The sequence below is a fragment of the Ruditapes philippinarum genome, unplaced genomic scaffold (assembly GCF_026571515.1).
Source record: "Ruditapes philippinarum isolate M1 unplaced genomic scaffold, ASM2657151v2 ctg2933_1_1_1_1, whole genome shotgun sequence".
Classification (NCBI taxonomy): domain Eukaryota; kingdom Metazoa; phylum Mollusca; class Bivalvia; order Venerida; family Veneridae; genus Ruditapes; species Ruditapes philippinarum.
Window position 1 is genome coordinate 100,386 of NW_026862688.1, and position 19,097 is coordinate 119,482.

The following is a 19,097-nucleotide window of genomic DNA, read 5'->3' on the forward strand; positions in this document are numbered from 1 at the left end:
TAAAGCCGGTGTATATTATATCGGAGATATGTTTTGATTCTTACGGTGCTTTTCTCTCATTAGAAGATTTTAATAATATATTCAGGCTTAATGCAAACTTTTTAATCTTTCATGGAATTAAAAAAATGATAAATGAAATAATGACAAAATTTAATTTTAGAATGAATGACGTAAAAAAAACTTGTGGACCAAAATTGCCTTCTTATCTAAAAAACATAATTATTAACAATAAAGGATCAAAACAGACTTACAATTTATTGAATACTAATAACACACAACCAACAAGTAAAGCAACCTGGATGAAAAAGCTTGATCTTCATTTTGAGGAAAGTAAATGGAAAGAAATTTACGAAATGCCATTTAAAATAACAAAAGATTCTAGGATACAGTGGTTTCAAATTAGGATTATTCATAGAATAATTGGCACTAACTATTTTTTACATAAAATTAAATATAATGATAATCCTCTTTGTACCTTTTGTAAAAATGAAAACGAAACAATCGAACATTTGTTTTGGCAATGTAGTTTTGTAAAGGACATCATTGATATCTATTTCAAAACAAAAAAGAATATTTTTCCGTCATTAACTGCAGACGAAATGATTTTTGGCTTAACAGATGAAAGTCCTTTATCAAAAACTAAAAATCTAATTTTAATTTACTTTAAGATGTATATTTATCAATGTAGAATGCAAAAGAGTATTCCCACAGTTTTTGGAGCTAAAAAATATATAACATATTGTTACAACATTGAAAAAGAGACTGCAATGATAAATAATAATGTTGAAACCTTTAATTCCGCGTGGAATTCTTATCTAATTTTTCTTTATGCAGATTAACACAATATTTTTGTTTTCTTCTTCTTATAATTATTATTACTTTTATTATAATTATTATTATTATTATTCTCTACATATATGCAGACTTAAACTTTTAGGCTGTATTGACCAATACAAAAACTACACATCAAACTATTATATTTTTACCCCGCTTAAAATGGCTTTAGAGATAAGTAAATGACTGAAAAGATGAATAGATATGATCAATAACAATATCAAAAGCGCAGACTGCAGTGAGAGAGTGCAGATGAACGAGTGTAGTATGTAAAATGAATTATTTTTCTTTTATGATATGTTCTCTTTTTTACTTTGAATTCATTTGTAGTTATATGTTTATATACCCATGCTGTAAATACAATGTTTATATATTTATTTGATCAATAAAAAAAAAAAAAAAAAAAAAAAAAAAAAAAAAAAAAGAAGGTTGCCATATCATTTTTGTTAATGGCTTTTATGTTGCCTTTGGATAAGTAAAATAAACGATGACATCAATATAACAATTCTATATTACGTATATTATAGCTTAACATATGTCTTTCATAGAACATCATTTTATAATTGAGTTTCTTGGTAATATCTATTATCAGAAAATGATTTTCTGAGTAAAATATTCGTATTTTCTAGTTTCTTGTAGAGTGTAATATAAGATTATAATCCCATCGTCCAATATTTATTATTAATGAGTACATTTAACATTAGACAGCCATTAAAACGCTATGAAGAAAAGCGAATAGAACGGTATTAGCAGATTGCAGGAACATTCATGATAACATAAATATAGACCTGATGTAGCTTTATGATAGATCTTCTTGAAGTTTATGTTGCTAAAATATATGTCAAGACGTACTATTTATCTGGTTATGACGAAACTGACCCAAATTTGATTAAGGTGTACTTTTGTTTTTTAAGTGTTTTCTTAGGATCCTGACTAAAGTGATTTGATTTATATATCTAATTTAATGTTATTTATTCCTAACAACAGTGTTGACATTATTGTTCTATGTGCATGAATTGACATCCTTTGTATATTTTTTTATTTCACGCTTTAACTTCAATTGTGGACTAATTTGGACATATGAACATAAGGGCAACAATAATTGATTTGAACTTATTAAAGTAAATATACAACGCAATACATTATGTTGATATGACAATTATATTACTATGTGAAATATGCGTACAACTATAGATTGTTTTATAGAATACAATAAAGGCAGGCAAAGGTCATTGATTTAAATTACTGGATTCACACAGAAAAAGAAAATACAAGATATAACAATGAAATTGTACACATCACAACTGTCTCCAGTCGTATGTGTCTGGCTAAGAGAAACACTATAAATAATAAATGATCTTGACATCATCTAGCTGTGATTATACTAGAATTATATGACAAAAGTCCCAAAAGATGTGCTTTGTCAAACGAATTCTGCATAAGATAACTATGACTACTGACTTATTCAATGTGACTTCTATTCCTTAAAACTACTTATATTGCATGTTTACTTCCCTTCCAAATTCCCCACAAAATTATTATTTGTATGCTTACATTATTTTTTGTGCAACATAAACAAATCTTTAAGTACAATACAATCAATTCATAACGTTAATATTTTTGTGGCAAAAGAATGCTTATATGATATGTTTAAATACAAATATTCATGAAACTTTTACTCTTTTCTAATATTCTTTATAAAAATAAATCGATTATACAACCATCTGGATTCCGTATTTTATAAGTAGTAACGAAAATAGAAATATGTGAACAAAATGTAAATGATGGCATAATTGAGCATTCATTCATTTTTTCGTAAGACATTATTTGTGAACAGATTTTGAAAATTACCCATAGGTTTACTGTTTTCGCATTGTGTATCAAACAGTTCATCCTCTTTAGTGTAATCGAAGAAATCTTGACTTTTTTCATGCCATTCAAGTGACATTACGCCGTGTTAATGGTCAGTGAACAGGTATAATCAAAAGAACTAAACATTTAAGAAGAATTGTGTCCAAATTTGTATTTAACTATGAAAAATATTCAACAATCCACATGACCAACGAAAATTTCTATAAATATCGTTCTGAATGTATCGGTTATGTTCAATCCGTAAAAAGAGTGGGACAGTTTTTTTAAAATAAGGTTGTTTTTATATTGTATCATAAACATTTTCACTATCAACTATTGGTAATTTATTATTATAATAGTCAAACGTTTGCATTATATTACTTATTCAAAAAAAAATTAGGATAATGTCATTTAATACTTAAATCTGGGACAGGAATAACTCGCAATGACCACTTCAGATATTTTAGATTTAAAAATTTGTTTTAACTTGTACCATCCATTGATTAAACTACGATAGACAAAATGATGTAAAATTAAGTTATTTAAATCTCTCAAAATGCGTATACTTTGCAAATAAACTCTGAATAAAAGTTATATCTTAAGTTTTTCTTTATTTCTTAGATAAAAATGTTATTGAATTACACACATTGTTGTCACACTTACTATACTCACTTGTTTGTGTTTTATATTGTTTTTTTCCTCTGTTTGCATTTCATGCAATATATATTTGGTGTTAGATATTGCTTAATGCTGAGAAAGATATAGTTGTTTTATCTTTCTTATAGAAATTGTGTGTATAAGGTTATCTCTTACAATATTATGCTGAATACAAAAGAAGTGATAAATGCGGTTTGGTAAAAGGGATACAGCTGTCAACAATATCACGAATAGCAACTGTTAGTTTTTAAACGATTTCTTTTCTTTTTTAACCATATACATACATGTGCTTTGTGTGAATATTGTTAGAGTCACAGTTAAAGCATGTTCATTAAACCTAATCCTTAAATCAAGCTATGTTAAAAAATAACCATTACTTATATTCCCTTTGTTACTATCACATTAGTTCCAAGCATGTTCTATAAGTCGTACCTGATAAGCCTATGCTTTGTTGCATGTTTCTGTTGATGATTATAACAGAATACAAAATACTTTAAAGAAATTTAATGCAGAAAATAATCATATCAAACTTCATCGGATGCATGTTTAATTATTGTATTATATTTATTTTACTATCTATATTTAATTAACTGACGTTCTATACCTGACATAAAGAATTAATGGCAGCGAGCTCGGAAGTTTTAGGGTTTTTGGATTGTGCTCATTCCGAAATTCATGCTATTACAAAAAATAGAAGGTATTAATTTTGTTAATAATGTTTCCAGAAAATCGGGTTAACTGATTTTAAATCAGACAGTTTATGAATAAAAAAGCAATAATTTGTGGTAAAGAAGGTATTAACGTACAACCTGCAACCTGTTTTCTAAAGATGTATTTAGTATGTGGAAAGGATATGCTACTGTTAACCTCCTGTTTTTGTTTTGTCTTCAGTATTAAGTTGATTACATGAACTCATGAACCCCGTAGAAACCTATCTTTCTGTTTGGCACAAATATGATGCCAAAATGCATTTGTAATGTAAGAATATTCGGTTATCTTATATAATGAGAAATGCGATTGAACTTGGTGGCATAGTTTATTGGAATGTACGAGAGATCTTACTATGGAAAGATGAAATTATGTCTGCATTTCACATTTAGTTAATGGTATTCATTTATCACTAACTTTGATAAACCTCATGAACATAAGTATATTTACAAATGTTTGTCGTAACTGGAAGTGCAAAGAGATATCTGAGTGATTAGTTAGTAAGATATCTGTGTTGTATTAACAATGTGATTTTTTCGTTCTCAGTTTACTGTAAGAAATTGATAAATAAAATGCTTAACAAATGTGCATTTTCCAAAGATCATAGATTTATTCATTTTTTTAATAACTGTGTTGTAAACCATTTGATACAGAAGTATTACATAACAATACAAATGTCATTTATCAAGCACATGTACCTTACATCAGAAATTCTTTTTAGAATGCGTTTCCTATGTCATGCTCTTACAAACATAATAGTTTCTTTCAGAAATATGTAAACGCACAAGAAAAATACGCTCTATATGGTAGTTCATGAAAACACAAGCAAAGACAAGTGTCTAGAATACGTTCATATTCACATATTTGTACAAAATACATGCCACATATGAAAGAGATTGTAGTGAAGCTGTACACATATCAACTATTTATAAGCAAACGTTACTCTTCCTCCAAGGATTTGGTCTGGCGGAGATGAGCACGGATAAATATAACAATTAGTTGTAGGTAAATCTGGCTTTGCAGTGTGTTTATTATAAAATAGTTAAACAAAATTGAATATGCGTGATAAATAAATCTGGATGAACTTGCTCTAGATACTCATTTATACTGGAAGTTGAAATATGTACAATTTGCAACCATAGCCCACATAGGCAGCTGTTAAATTGCTTAATAACCTTCTTTTGCTTTCAAACTTATAAAGAGAAATTAATTACATCTAATTGATAGGGGTATTTCGACATTTTAGTAAAAATAAAATTTTGTTTGAAATATGCACTTTTGAAAGGGTGTATTACTTTTTGAATATGCCAAACTCATGTTTAGAAAGCTATTTAGATGATATAACAGATAGACCTACTTTCTGTGCATCAAATCATGACCATGATTGACGTGAAGATACATGATGAAATAGATTTACCTACTTTTTGTACGTCATATATTTCCTTGAAATGATCAAGATCAGATATTTTCTGAATGCAAAAGTCAATTTGAATAATCATTGTAGCATTTGCGTGGTAGGTGAAATATGGTAGAGAGGACACTATCGCATAATCTGATCATATTTTTGCGCCAGGAGCATATCAAGTGATTACCTTTGATCAATTACTTAGTATATTGGTTACGTTTATCGTGCTTAGAAATTTTTTTTTTGATGCAATACATTTTCCTTATTTTTGTAAATTTCGTTTCAGATTTGTTTGGATACCCAGAGTTCTAAAATCTAACAAAGCAGTTAAATGCCATGCACCTACTTTAAAAATTCTACGGCTTTAATCAAAATAAAAAAAAATAAAAGCAGATACTAGTATTAATGGTATTTATCTTTTTTTCTTTTTGGATAATTTCATTACATCAACTCAAATATTTTGGTAAACAAAAGAATTTTGTAATATATAATATGCACGACTACATCACGTCTAAGTTCTTAATCAGGTACTTTGCATGAAGTACTTAGATGAATATAAATTGGGCAAATTGTAATGAGAAGTGGACGTTTCTAATTCAAGCAATTTTTTTTCAAACAAAATAAGTTTGCATTTGATTCAATTGTATACTTTCTTTTTAAAATTTATCCTTTGGCAACAACACATTTTTTAAAATTATTATATAGTTGTTATATGATTGTAGATATAATCAATGTTCTTTCTAGGTTTTCATCCTTGTCGTCTTACTGCTTAAACATTCTTATAGTTTTTACGGCAACATACCTTATTATAAAGTGCGTAATCAGTCTCTTTTTCTTTTCATATTTCTTATGAACGCGAATATTCGAGCCTATCAGCTCGTCCAATATGACTTTTCAAGCTGTGTACTCGTCCAAATATATTCCCGTATTGTACAGTAAAATGTATAATAAACTATAATTATCTAACAGTATAGAATTAATTCCATCTTTGCGCGAATTCTACAGGAAGGATCATGCATACAATCAACACATATCCGAAATCATGCGAGTATGTCAGTAGATTGCTTGTTAAGTTACTGTTAAGTTACCATTTATACTTTTGTATTGATAAATGTGATCAAGACCATCATCTTGACTCTTGCCAGCCGTATTATATCTTAAAAAGTGTTTCCATTTATGCAACAGAAATCTAGATTTGACTTCGCTTTTTTGTATTAACGTGTGCCATAATTATGTTATGAGTACTAAACGCATGTTAACGTCTGACATTGCTTCAATATAACATGTAAGGGAGGCACTGATTTATACTGTACACGCCGGGAAATTTTCCTGCAAAAATGAACGCAGAAATATTTGCGTTCCTTGAATTCTAGTCTTTTTCAATGCAAAAAAAAAATGTTAATGTAAATTTATACAATTATTGACAAGTGAGTTATTGAATAAATATGATGTGATATTAACCGAGGGAATATTATTATAGTTTGAATTTTGAAAATGGTATGCAGTATGTACTGCTTCATAAAAATTTGATTTCATTTAGTTCTTATTGAATGCCATATGTATAGATGGGAATATACCTTCCACTGGCGTCATTTACCTATCACAATATTTAATCATGTGAAGCCACCTATATATAAAATGCAGTGACATTTTGCTTTTTTTATATTTTGAACGATGTGAAAGAAAACTCTTGACAAATATATCATTAAAAATTGTGATATACCGTTTACCACATACATGAAATTAAATGTGATATAACAATACAATACAAGATAATAGTTCTATCACATTAGGTATATGTTCCATCATGTCATATCGCACTATAATTATATCGTTGCATCATGTCATAATATCTGATACGGTAACTTTGATTTCTATAGTATCTGTTTGGATTCTAACTTGGATAATGAATCATAAATCTACTTCAATTAGTTCCTCGAGCTATGTTTGTTCAATGATAAATGTTACAAAACATAAAAACGTTCATTATTTTACTGTTTAAATAGAATAAGATTAATCGCAAATAAATCTGGCAGTCATCAAAAACAATTTTAGCGATATAATTAATGCCCTACATAAAGATGTGTTTGCTAGATAGAAATGCTTTTTTTACTGTTATACTTTTAATAAATTGTTGTTTCTTTTTACATTCGTCCTCATACATTATGATGTAATATTTGATACATATATTATAAAGAGATAATAAGTAAGTCATGGAACTGAAGTAGAAAAGTAAATTGTGTAACTCAGTTATAATTGTAAGTTTTCTATTTATTTTTGCAGACACAGGCAATGCTTTCAAAAAACATAATGCATGGAGTTCGATAAAGCAGAAAGTCAAATAAAGTGTGATGTGTACATGAAATACTTTTAAGAAGGTAATAACTAGCATATTTCATTATTATACAAAAAGATACTAGGGATGTTTTTTTATTTGTAAGCTCATATTGTCATACATGTGTTATAAAGTAAAACATGGTAAAATTTTTAAGGGTTTTTATGACATTTAAAGTGTATAAAGCTATATATCTGATGCAAAAATATTATTTGAATTTTAAAAAAGTATACTCGTACATCCAAAATGCTTGTATGAAATAAATATGGTAATTTATTGCTTTAAAAGCAAATGGCGCATGCCTAAAATCATTGCTAAAACTCTACTTAAAATAGCAAAATAATATTTTGTTCATGAACATTTTATTCTATTTACGTACATTATTCATGTGTTTTAAATAACAAAGACATTCTATGTTACATCTTTTCAGGAAGCAACCATATAATAATGGAACAAATATAATTTTACTGTTGGTAATGTCATTAAAATATTTCATAATATATAATTTTATACTCTTTAAGAAACCTGTTGAACAAATCGTTCAATACTGATATCATTTATCTGCAAGCTTAAATTAAAGAATATGTCCAATATTAGTCATAAAAGGAAATATGTAACCTAATGACATCCTTTATTTAAATTCTGCTTTTCATTTAGGCAGCATATTTTCAGGTTTCTTTCCGCTCTACCGATATTGTTTTCGTTTCGATATTGGAGGAACTTTCATTATCTGCTGTAGCAGAATTCAACATTTAGACATGGAAATGGCAAACTTTGAATTCAGAACATTCAGTATAAAACTGATGCATTGTCTACAGGTATTCTAATTGCCGCCATTCATTAATTAGTTCACAATTTGTACCCAGTGTTTGTACATTTGTCTTCATAACCTAAGTAATTGATTGGACAGGAAAGCAAACTACGCTGATAGAAGGTTGCCATAGGCTGCTATTTTGCCTTTGGATAATGATTAATTGCAAAGTAAAATAAACGATGACATCAGTATAACAATTCCATATTATGTATACAGCTTAACATATGTATTTCATAGAACATCATTTTATAAAAGTGCTTCTTGTACAGAAAAAATCTTAGATATGATAAAGCATAAACCAATAAATTAGTGGTAATATTTAGTATCAGAAAATGTTTTTCTGAGTAAAATTACAAACGTAAAATATTCTCATTTGAAATGAGACTGTTTACAGGCAGAAAATAATAGTTCAATATTCGGAAACAAATCAACATTGATAACATGTTATTGTTGTTTTTAGTACTCTATTAAAATACTTATTTGTTAAACCTATTTGTAAGAAAAGCTTAAATCATAAATCATAAGTAGTTTGCTTTACTGATTCACCGGGTGATTGTAACATGGTTTTAAAATTCATATTATTTTAATCAAAATCATTTACAAATTTTCATATTTTCTTTAAAAAGGTCAACATTACAATTGCTGTACATACTAGTAGTGCATAAGCAAAACGGAACTGTTTCATATATGAATTGTATCGTTGTACGTATGACATAATACTTCTAAATGTAGAAATGATAACACAGAAAATGGTGTCATTTTGACACACATCATTTTAAATGTAAAAAATGAGTTGATAATGTAAATAAATGTTTGAAAAGTTATGCGATAATGTTATTGTGCCACATTTAAGGTTCCGTAATTAAGGCCGTATGAACATATCTGCGGATGTTTCTAAATCGAAAATTCTGCCGAAGCCGGTAATAGGGGAGGGGTTGGCGTGGACGGTAACTTGCAATTTCCAGTACCATCCATAAACAGGCTCAATCAAACTGAGCCTGCAACAGTTTCAATTTTGCCGTTTTGGATTTTCTTTAGGGATTCTATATTTCCCCTCTTTAATATGAATGATATAGTGCAATTGAAAGAAATTAATTGACTCTTCGATATTTAATAATTTTATCCTAAGATATCGCATCCAGTCATATTTGATAGTTTGAAAAAACTTACTCGAGAAAAGTTAATAATTTTACCATCTTCTTGACTGAAATTGTTTTAGCCCTAGATCCCTCTCTAAAATTTTCAGTTCCACCCATTATTTCCTCTTTTAGGGTGCGCACATTCTTTAATGTGGGAACCAACGCAGCTTGTCATAGAATGGCATGAACTTGTCACAAAGAAGATAGAAATCCTCATACATCTGCAAATATACTAATTTTTTAATACATCTTGTCATATTCTGATGTTGAGTTTTACGTAACCGGTGCTAGGGGGCATGGATGATGACTTGCATTAACTTTTATTGTCATTTTTAAAGTTTCCGTTTTATCTATTTTTGCATATATTACGTTTAGTTTTCAGACAAAAGAAGATGTGTAAGATTTATTGATTCAAGTAGTCTTTTAAATCATTTACGATATGACATTTAAGTATTAATTAAAAATACAAAAGTATACATAATTTTGTATCTTGTAAATGTTGTCCATACATGATGAATTAATACTTAGCTTTCGTAGTTTGTTTTCAATTATGCGGTAGTGTTATAACGCGTAAATAATAAGTATGGCAGGATGTCTTTTTCAGTTGGCGTTATGGATGTTGCACTTTTCCATTATCCCTTATGAGCACACTCAATATGATAAACAAGATCAACAAAAATATGATAAGCAAGAAAAGACGGCGTTCAATGAACGCAACCCCCCATGACCCAGCAACGAGAACAAGTGCCAAGGAGCCCAGGAGGACCACAAAGAAAAAAAACAGTACAGGGCGCAAGGCAGAGCACGGACAGGCTAATCACTAAAATCACTAAACCGTGTCTGCATTTTCCATGTAATGTTGTTGTATCACACAAGCGATCACACTTTTCTAGATTTTAGGTATGCTGGTAGTAACACGTGATGGTTCAATAGATTCAGTGAAATTATATAGTCACTCATAGACTAAATCAGCATGAGGTGATTAGTCATTTGTAGCAGTTTATCTTATGGTTGCTTTATTTACAAAAGGATACAATTGAGTTTGTAATTTATTTAGAATTTCAAAGATTAAATAACTTATTCTCGTTGAGGACAGACATCGTTGATCAATCTCTTTTACAACTTGAGCAGATTAAATCAAATAGTTGACAACGGAAAATGCTCATTGTAAAATGGATTGAATGTTGTGCCCTTTGCAAGGCTATACGTGTCTATGTCGTATTTACTTCAGATTAAAGAGATTCCCAAGAGAAGACACGTTCTGAAGTATAAAAATATCATCAAAATGATTAAAAGAATGACAAAATAGGAGTAATAAAATATATTTTTTAATCAAATGAAGAAATTATATCATGATTGGAACGATTTTTACAATCCTTTTTATAAGTCTAAAAACCGCATCACGATCATCTCTTCATTAATTCCACCATTCAGGTTTATGACGTAATTCATTGATATATTCATTGATAATATCCTGATTAAATCTACTGCACGCACCTGTAAAAGAATGAAAACATAAATAGATCGACACACTTTCGGAACAAAACATTTTCCAGAATCAGCAATGTTCACTAACAGTTAAATGTTTAATTTAAATCCAATAAAAAACTTCACATTTGTAGCATCCATTTGGCTTTTCTCGCGCTTGTTGAAAAGATACTGTATAAAGATTGAAATAAATTTATAAAAATAGGGATCACCATTCTACTTTTTGAGCTATCTGTCCTTGGCAGAGAGCTATTTGTTCTCCTTTAGGTCATTTTCAAGGGCAGATAACTCTTAATCAATTATTTCGATCCCTTATTTATTGAAAGTTATTCTTTGTTTAGTTTACTTTAAGTCATTATTAGTCATTATGCAAAGTTCAGAAAAAATCTCTAACATGCATTTTTGCTTTGCTTCAATGAGTAACTCGTAAAAGGGCAACACTTGGAGAAAATCAGGGACGTATTTGACCATCTGACTGTTAATATGCATTAATGTAATGTTACGATATGTGCTACTTATACCGTATTGTAATATCATAAATGAAATATTGTGATAAGTTTATGATTCCTCAGTCGTAAACAATTAACACTTTTAAGCTTATGTTTTAAAATTAACTTATTTAGTCAATAAGATATAATCATGTAAAAATAAATTGCCAAAACACTACATACGGGAAAGTTTCATTTTCATTTATCATGTTAAAAGAGTTTTTAACATGACATTTTATTTTCGAAATTAGTTATCTTCACTGTAACAGATGCTAACTACGGTGTTCTAAAAGGAAATTTAAATTAAGCATTTAAATAGAATTCACAAGAAAGCAATGCATAAAGATTGACATCCCCTGATTTGTCCTGATACATTGTCAGCTGTAAAAATACACAGGATTTTCGGTTTCATTGAAGTTTACATTCATGCTGTATTGCTGGTAATATCATAAATACAGATAAAAAGGTCTATAAGTAAATAATACATACGAATGACTTTTAACAAGCATCAGTGTTGCCAGTCCTGTGTGCCACAATTACTACACAATATTTGACCATTTGTCTTAATTACCAAACTAAATAATTGACATAGGAAAGCATACTACTGTAATAGGAAATTGTGAATGACTTCTACCAGAATATCGCCTCTGGATAATGACTAATTGCAAGTAAAATAAACGAGGATAATAAAACAATTTCTAATTATAAATAGTTATACGTATAGTTTGACTCGTGTGTTGCATTGAACATCATACTCTATAATTATGTGCTGTATTTAGTTATATGACATGTAATAATTTGAATTACTGATAATTTTAGTTATTTACAATCAGAAGATTTTCTGAATAAATTTTCAAATATAACCCTGCTTAGTTCAATAAGGAGATCCTCGAAGTTGTTATCTATAGGTCGCTGGTTCAATCGTCGGGAAAGGCGAAATCTCCGTGACAGTTGATCTCGAAAATTGAGTTTTAATGGGCATCTGTTTGTCACTGTTGAGTCAGAAATCATGTGGGGTTACAAGTCGGTCAATTGCGGGAAAAAATGGTAATTACTAGTTAGTTTGGATCCATTTTTAGTTCTATTGTTGTCTTATTGGTCTATTAGAGCATTCAAAACACAAAAAATCCCAATTTTAAACATATAGCGTGTAATGTCTAGAATATAAGACTTGTACAGTGATTCTGATTACTTTAGCAATAAATGTAGTAATTGAAATGAAATAAATGAAACATTAAGATATAGATATAAGAAAAAATGGACTTTAGACTATACTGATAGTATCATAAGATATTAACCGACTATGTTATCAGAGGAATAATTGAAAGGTGTTCACGCACCTGTCAGCTTAATTGATTCTCCGAGAGATGATTACTTGAGTTTGATATCTTTTTTAATAAACCAGAATCATTTACAGGATTACATATTTCTTAAAAAAAGACCAATAAAATGTTAAATTTAAATCTACTGGCGCATTAGTGAAACGGATCAGATTGCCACATAACAGAATGACGGTTGTAAAAGCTATAGGGAGATATTAGAAAAGTCTCTCTTGTTATTACTTCACATGTTTTCTCCATGTCGAGTGATATGCCATTCTTCACAGAACTAGGTCATTCTAATTATGATAACATGGCATGAAATGATTTTTTTTTACTTTGTTAAGACATTTTGTAAATCCTAGATAATTTTGATGAAAGCAAATTACGCTGATTGCACTTTTTGTAATATTGTTAATTAGCCGGAAATCTTGAGGATATAAACTACAGTAGAGAAAGAAATAATTTCTTACATTACATAGAAAACTACAATACAATATTCATATTATACATATTTCTAAATTATTATCAGTATTAACTTGACATATTAATTCGTAATTAACGTAAATATAATATAAACACCGTTTCGAAGCATACTGTAGCTACCCTTCAAATTTACTAAAATTGAGAATTGTTTAGAAGAAAATACACAGTTATGATATGCCGTCGTTCTGTAAGGAGGATTATTTTAATCAAAGTGCGTACATGATTTAAATAAATCGGCTCCATCAATTTTAACAAAACAGAAGTGGATGCAAGACATGATAATGGAGCTTCAAAGAACTATCTGCTACAAAAAAGATCTCGTTAAAATGTAAGCATAAATTCGTTGTCATTTTTCAGTTTAAAGAATTAACTCAAAAATCCTGAAAGAGTAAAGAAAGAAAACCAGTCAGTATCATGCAGATACCATAAAGGTTTTTTTCTTTTTGGGAAATCATGATGAATCGTATGATACAATTAATCAAAATGCACCAGAGAAATACAAATGACAGGGTAAATGTTAAGGTTTAATTTTCAATCTAACAACAATCAAATGTAACATATTGAGGTGTATTTAATTGCTAATCAAACATTTTCAAACTGGTATGAGAAGCTATATCAGGCGAACAGAAAAAAATGAGGTTTAAATCATACACATATGGAAAATTTCATTGCTTACAAATGCAATGATTATGCCTTTTATGTTTTCGCCAAACTGTTTATATCATGTAAACAATAATATTCCCTTAGCCCCACCCTGGTCTTATGAATTAGTATAGCAAATAATAAAAACCTTTTAAATAGTACAATGAATTATGTGATAATAAAAAAACACAAAAAACACAAAAAAAAACACAAAAAAACCCCCAAAAAACAAACAACAACACATAGTTGTTTGGCGTTAGAAATGTAGCACAAGTTTGGTTGCTATCAAGATAAGATGATGATAATTTGTTTGAATATCAGCCAGGCAACCACCATGGGAGGGAAGGTAGTTCTAAATCGAACGTATAATGTGTCAATTTTATCTTTGTACATTTAAAGAATAACAGAATGTTGCAAGTTTGCAAAACATGCACAGTTAAAGGTACATGCTTCATTATCGAACTATGTGCAAATCAATTTATTAGATTTATGGAAGTGAAATGAAATAAAAGTTTGATCACGACAAAAAGCATTCAACAAGTGTTCGACCGTGTTCAAGATTTTTATATTCATAACAACAGGTGTCAACTGCTATGTGACAACAGTAAAATCTTACCCAGTCCTTAATCTCAGTTTTGTTGTATAATATTTAGGTCATTCGGGATCATTGATTCCAATGTCATTATTACCGCTTAGGCCGATTATGCTAGGGGTGTGAGAGATGTTGCACATTATTTTATCTCTTGTGAACAGACTTAATTAAGCCGAGTCTTCAATTGTCAAATATTTGCCTTGCTTTCATTGCTCCTGAGAAATCTCGTTTTTTCCAATTATACTACTCAAAATTTGATAAGGGTCACTTATAAAATTGTGTTTACTCCTTACATAAGGTTGATACGTTAAGATATTTGCTAATGCTTTGCTTTGGCGTCAGACGCCGTCTTATTGGTGAGTAAGCCACTGCATTGAAAAAACTTTACCATGCACAAGAACGGAGGTGTACATAAAGATACATGCCGATGGCGCACGCTTTTATGGTTATCGCTTTTCCTGTGGATATTAAACCAGGTTTAAAATCAATATCTGATGGACTGGTCAGGTCTATACCATTACAAAAATGTACATGTATGAAACAAGAGCGATCAATAATCACATGTGTCGCCTCATGATGGCCAATTTCATGTTTGGACAAATTTTGTGACAGACGGACAGACAGACAGACGGACAGTGCACAACTAGACTTGGTACTGATCATTCCTGTAAAGTTTGGATAAAATTGCACCAGTAGTTTATGAGGAGTAGTCCGGACAAGCTTTTGCTTATCTGGCAACAGACAGAAAAAACACCTTGTTATCAAAGGGCCATAACTCGGCCAAAAATCATTCAACCAGAAAACCAGTGCAATATGCGCAAGGACTTGATTTACAGATCAATCCTGTAAAGTTTCATTGAAATTGCACTAGTTGTATAAGAGAAGTAGTCCGGACAAACTTTAAAAATAAAAATTATTAAAGGGCCATAACTCTGACAAAAATCATTGAACCGGAAAATACTGACAATATGCACAACTAAACTTGGTACTGATCATTCCTGTAAAATTTGGATAAAATTGCACCAGTAGTTTATGAAAAGTAGTCTGGACAAGCTTTTGTGTATCTGGCAACACACAGAAAAAAACACCTTTTATCAAAGGGCCATAACTCGGCCAAAAATCATTCAACCGAAAAACCCGTGCAATATGCGCAAGGACTTGAGCTATAGATCAATCCTGTAAAGTTTCATTGAAATTGCATTAATGGTATAAGAGAAGTAGTCCGGACAAACTTTAAAATTAAAAAATATATAAGGGCCATAAGTCTGACAAAAATCATTGAACCGGAAAATGCTGACAATATGCACAACTAGACTTGGTACTGATCATTCCTGTAAAGTTTGGATGAAATTGCACCAGTAGTTTATGGACAAGTTTTGTGACGGACAGACGGACAGACAGACAGACGGACAGACAGACGACGGATAAGTGATCCCTATATGTCGCCACTACTCCGTAGAGGCGACACAAAAACACATATCTTGGGTTTACCATTAAAGGGATATTTAAGAAATAAAAAGCGATCCCTATTTAATTTTGAGTAGTATATTTAGAAATCTATGCTGCTACCTTTAAGTTACAGTAAAGCCTTTTACCTTAAACATCTAACATTTTAACCGATAAACGGGCAGACAAAATTCGACAAACAAAATTAATGATGATTGCACATTTCTTTCCTCGGTTAAAATATGTGTTCATTCTTTAACAAATCTTTCCCAACAATGTGAAAATAGAATTATCAAAGTCAACTTGCATTAAAAGAATATTTTAGGTCACGGAATGTAATTATACTTTACGTCAGTAAAACTTACTTATACTATTCGAAGGATATAGATGTACATAATGTCCTTAAAACTGATATAAGATTAATAAACATGTATCAGGTGTATTTTTGTTATAAGACAGCTGTCTATATTATACTTGACCTGGGGAGATTATCCTACAGGTGATCAACCGATTGATAATCCATATGATCCGTAAAGAATACCCCTTGTGTTCCATCAAAAACCCCCTTTTCCAAAATATACTTTTTCAAAATATTATAAATAAATAGGATAATATTCACATAACTATGAGATAAAATCTTAGAATCGCAATGTCGAAGAAATGTTGATCAATTTCGTATCCCTATAAAAACATAGGAAAATGTTTGGCAAAAGAAAAAAGGTGTATCTTCACATGTATATGTCTTCACATGTATATGTATTTCAAAAGAAAATTGGCCGAAAGAGAATGCATGGTTTGAGAAGTATCAAAGGAATGAATTTCAATAAAATTCAAAGTCATTAAAGTTTAACAAATCAAAATAAGATGATAAAACATATTCTAATCAGATGATAGAGATAATACTATGATATGAATCAATCTGGAAACCGCATCAACACCATCTCTTGAATAATTCCATCCGTTAGGTATATGACGCAATTCATTGATAAATTTCCTGATGAAATCTATTGCAACATTATCTTAACACACCTGTAACAGAAATCATACATAGTTAGATAAAAAACGTTCAAATACGTCACATATTTTTAGAGTCGGTCTGCAAGAATTAAGGCTTATGATGTGTTTGTGCCTCATATAATTTTCAGTACCAATATACAATTTGATTTCAAGTTTATCTGTTTGAATGTTTTTTATTTTGATACATATAACTGCACATGGAATTGTAATATATGATATCGTTTGCATCTACTTAAAGTAAACTAAATGTAGTAAAAGCAATAAGTAGTATCTGCCAAATCTTGATATCAAGTTATGTTGAACACGTCATACTTGAGAAAAATACTATTTCAACTGACAAAATAACGTTCTGTACAATACTTTACGTCGTACATTGCAAACATTAGCAAATTGCCTGTCCTTTAAATACATTTTTATGCTCCCCGAAGGGTGAGCATATAGTCGCCGCTTTGTTCGTCCGTCCGTCCGCTTTTCTTGTCCGGGACATAACTCCGAAACAACAAGAGGTATCAACATGAAACTTTGTAGGTAGATAGATCTCATTAGGTAGATGTGCAGTGAACAAGGACCGTAACTCTGCCTTGCCTTATTTCAAAGTAATTGCGCTTTGTTTTTTTAATACTTTGAACTTTGTCCGGGACATAACTCTGAAACAATAAAAAAATATCAATATGAAACTTTGTAGGTAGATATATCTCATTTGCAAAAGAACCGTTTCTCTGCCTTTCTAATTTTGGAGTTATTGCCCTCTATTCATTTTTATACTTTGAGCTTTTTCTCGGACTTCGAATGGAGATAAGTTACAATTGCATGTAGTTTTTACAACAAGCATGTTATCTAGAATCGATTTAAAACCGTTCTCCTAAATTTGTTTGATTCTTATTTCTCTTTAAATGTCAACCATTATGATTGTCTGAATGTGTATATATAGGTAACTATATTACCATTTAAGACATATTATTTATTTGATTATAGTCAAATTTTTGTTCTTTGGTGCAATTGTGACTAATCTTAATGAATATATATTTTATGAATAGCACATACAGAACCAAGGACAACCAGTAGTGAAACACATGTTAATAAGTTAAATTGCCAATTCTGTTAGTTATTCATATGATACAAAATTCGACACAGAAATGTAAAAAGCGTGCTTTGTAGTTTAAGTGCAATTTGTGCGAATGTTCATATATTCATTTATTTCTTTGTAAATAGATCAATAACTACAGAAATTAAGATTTAGTTTTAAATGAAATGATGTGTAAGCCATCTGATTATAATGAAAATATTCTAATCCTCAGAGATAAACCCATTTTATAACTGCTGTATGACCAATCCGCAAAACTACATCTGTATTAACACAAACTATATGTGTATGACGTAAGTCACGAAGGCAATGCTGTTATATTTAGCGCCTACAGCGCCGTAGCTACATGGAGGCAAGCCTCTGTACAATTTTGCCAGTTTAATTAAGACTTTTTGAGAACATTTTAGAATGTAACAGATAAACCATTTTAAAAACATCCATATTGTAAATATATCAAAATATCATCAAATTATTATTACCAACAAAAAATGTTAATAGATACACTATAACAAGCCGCGACTAGGTCTTGAGTTGGAGCCGCCAACAGTCTTAAATTACAAATAGGCTTTATCAGTTGTATTTTGCGTTGTTACAGTTGAATGTAAACAATGGACAAAGGCAGACTGTTTTCAAACTGTTTTCATTTTGACAATTTGTAAATTTGTTATTGATCTTTTAAAAAAACACTATGATTTTCATATTTATGTTAAAATCTGCTTGAGTCACAGCTAAGCTTTTTCCATTGCGTCAGTCAGTTGTCAAACTGAAATCTTAAAAAAACGCAAAAAAACA